Source organism: Arachis ipaensis, chromosome B04, assembly GCF_000816755.2.
Source record: "Arachis ipaensis cultivar K30076 chromosome B04, Araip1.1, whole genome shotgun sequence".
Taxonomy (NCBI): Eukaryota; Viridiplantae; Streptophyta; class Magnoliopsida; order Fabales; family Fabaceae; genus Arachis; species Arachis ipaensis.
This window is the reverse complement of record NC_029788.2, coordinates 133236281-133240173: the sequence shown is the minus strand read 5'-3', so window position 1 is coordinate 133240173 and position 3893 is coordinate 133236281.

Genomic DNA, 3893 nt, shown 5'->3' with positions numbered 1-3893 from the left:
ATGTTATATTTTCTTTTTTAATTTTATAACCACTCAACCAGTCGTAATCGTTTGAGGAGGAAGAAAAAGAAAATGGTTAACCTACCAAAAATACTTATTAATCACACAGCTATCAATCAAGGGTTCATTTTTTTTATATGAAGATGTTATGTGATATAGAGGAGTAGAGGACCTCAGTATTTTCAAATTAAAAAGTGATCAATCAAGTCATATACATCGACCCCAGGAAAAAAGAATATAATACTATATGTTCGATTCATATATATAATTTTTAAAAATACTCGAATATTATGCGCATTTTTTTTATAATGGGATGTCATTTTATTAACATTGAATAATGCTGTGTTTAATAGAAAATCTAAACATGGATGGTATAATGAAGTTACACATTCTAAAAGATATATAGGGCATGAGCATGAATATGAAATCGTGAAAAGTTATTGCTGGATTTTTTGATGTGCAATTTGTCTAGAAATTTGCTTTGAAGTGTAGTATGTATTTTAATTTAATCCTTTTTTATATTTTTTCATTTTTTGAAAAAAAAAAGTGTTTTGAAATTCAAATTATGGCGTACACTTTTAATTTTTCAAATTTGTAATGGATTTGAAAATCTCGAAACCATTCTTTAAATTTACAATAGTTTATCCAATGAAAATTTATCTTTTTTTAATTTAAAATGTTATCCGGAATAGGGATGAGGAAAGATTTTCATAGAAGCAAGCATATGCGAAAATTACTTAAAATGGAGAGGATAGTTACTTAATTAATAATCTTGTTTTGAGGGTTATTTAAAAGGATTAATCTCTACTTATAAGTGATTTTGCTATAAAAGTCTTATAAGTTCTCTAATTGATATTACGCTTAAACGCGCTTGTTATGCACATATGTTTCACGCGCTTCTAACATATTTTTAATTTTGAAAGAATTCCGTTTTTTTTTTCGAATTTCTTGCCTTTTCTTTCTCCTTCTTTATTTACGTGCTCTTCTCTCTCTGTTCTCTTTCTTTGTTATTCTCGAGTTCCATTGTTTTTTGACATCAAGTTCTGAAATCGTTTTTGAAGATAATGGATAATTCAACTTCAGATTGTCAGATGAACTAGTGCATGAACCTTGCCTGTGAAATTTGCTGTTAATTATTCATTGTTTGAATTGAATCTAATGTACTAGTTCTGATTATAATTAATATAATCTTGTCCATTTTATATCAGACGTGCGGGTGTAAATCAAGAATATTTGAGTGTATTTTTATAAAAGTTTGGGTGTATTTACAGTTTATGACTTTTCATCTGACGGAAGGTGAATTGTCTTATTTTTTTAGTTGAATTGTTTTAGTTTCTGTTTAGTTATGATTCATGAATCTAATTTTTGTTTTTTTTTATGATGGTTTTATAGTTGTATTTGCATTCTATAGTTTATGCTGGTTTCAATATGGTGTATTTTGCAGCCCTTGTTAACTTTGGTGGCTGATTTTAGTGTACACGTAACATAACTCATTTATGTATCTGCAGCAAATTTGGGTGTAAAAACGAAAATATTTGGGTGTAAAAAGAAAATATTTAGGTGTATTTTTATTCTGATGAGTTCTGCATAATTCATAACTCTTCCTCTTCCTCCTCCTCATCTTCTATTGCTTATTCTTCTTCATCTTCTTATTTCATATTCTCATAATTCTTTTTGGAGGAAAAAATCAAACAAAGAAGAAAAAAATACATAATGTTGCAAAATCAAAAGAAGGAGGAGAAACACGACGATGAAGATGAAACACGCAAACAAAAAGAGTAGAAACACAAAGAAGGGGAGAAGAAGAAGGAAGAAGAGGAGGAGGAGAAACGCGAAGAAAAATGACATTTGTGATTTTCATCGAGGAAGAAGAAGAGCCATTCATAATGGTGAGTAGCGCGCTTTGGAAACAGGAAGTGGTTGAGTAACGTGCGTGTATTTACTCTTGAATGTGGGAGTGTAATGCGCGTGTGTTTTGTTAGACTTGTGCCAACTTGTAAGACTTATAAACCAAAAAGGCTTGTATGTGTAGCATACCTGTATTTAAAATTGGGTTTTTTTTTATGAGGTCTAGACTTTTTTAAGGCAGCATCTAATTTGTATTGATGTCGAGATATTATCGTCCGAATTTTTCGTGAGAAAGTGAGGTAGTATCTACATAAAGGACTCTGGTGTTTAAGTTAACAGGCCAAATTTTTTTAGATCGATTTCTTAATATACTCGAAGATATTAGTATATTTATAGTAGAAAAAATAATTATTTTTTAGAATAATTATATCTTTAATAATAGATAATTGTTCTTTTTTAAAATAAATTGTTGAAATTTCCCCCCTAAATAAGTAAGAGATATTTTAAAAATAGTTAAATCTCTTAAATGGACTTCTATTTATTTTAAGTCTGATTATATTGTTAGGTCAAAGTATAAACACTATCCTTTCAATATACACATAACAAAAGAGGAAAGAAATCTTAATATTTTACTAAAATACTTTTAATTAGCTTGGATTGTCTTTTATAAATTTTGTATGGATTTACTTTTATCTTGAATTTACGAGTGGACCATGGATTTTGTATTACGTCGTATATAGTTATAGATTAAATGTTGTGAATATATATAAGTTTGATAGTGTTAATTTTAAGGTAACAAGAAATGATTAGATTGACAAATAAGAAGTTTGGGCCCTTAGAAAGAATGATCCTCGGGCCTAACCTCTTTTAAGGAAAATAAAATATATATTTGTAGAAGTTGGAGTCTGCATGTAGAAACTCTTTCTATAACTTACCATTTTCTAAGACAGGTAAAATTTACCAGAAACAAAACAAATTATAAAAATTATTAAGAGAAAAATTCAAAACAGTCATTTACAATTATCTCAAAAGACAACGAGATTTTTGACAAAAAAAAAATCAATGTTATTTTTTTTGGTACAAGGACTAATCAGTCTTAAAAAAAAAAGATCAGAAGTTGAATTGGATATTTTTTTTAGAGACTTCGTTATCCTTTCGAAGTAATTATCAGGAATCGAATAGAGTATTCACCCAATTATTAATCATCTAAAATATACATCGGAACTCGGAAGTGCCTGTTTTCGTCATTTGCAAATTATCATATTTGTTCAATTTTGACGTTTTTTATTTTTGATATCAGGGAGGAATGTGTGTTTTTTCTTTTCTTTTATTATTGAAGTGAGTAGTATATCATAAAATTGTAGAGAACAATTAAAAAAATTTAAACGTCAGATTTGGATATTAAAATTTGAGAATCAGAGTTAGATACCGATTTAAAAAAAGAATTATCGTTAAGATTAGATATTTCAATTTATGTCTCCTACAATTTAAATTTTAATATCCATAAAATTAAATTGTTTGATTTTTTATTCGTGGATGACAACTATAAAATCGAGCCTCTGATTTGTTTAATTATCAATTCAAAAAAATAGATTCTATATTAGAAAAAAAAAAACGAAGGTTTACATAATAGAGAATAATAAGTCAATAACACACAAATACATTCTATTTAAAAAAAAAGCCGAATTTTGAAAATAATTTCATTTGTGTTTTTTTAAGAAAAGAAGTCATTAGCGTTTTAATAACTAACCTTTTTTTATTCTTGTATTTATATTTGAGGAGTGTTAGGAGTCAGCAATTTTTGTGATTTGTAGTCATCAATAATGATTTTAATTGTGTGAAATTGGTATGAGATTTAATCTAATGACTCACTTTTTTTTGCTGGTTACATGTTGGTCAGAATTTAAAAAAACTGTTGGCCCTAGACTTTTTCTTTATATTTTAATTTTAAAATAGTTTTAAAAGATAAAATATGAATTTATGATAAAAAAAGAAAGGGGGGTAAAAAGGGTTGTTTGTGGCGCAGGTGGAAGTGCGCTATAAAA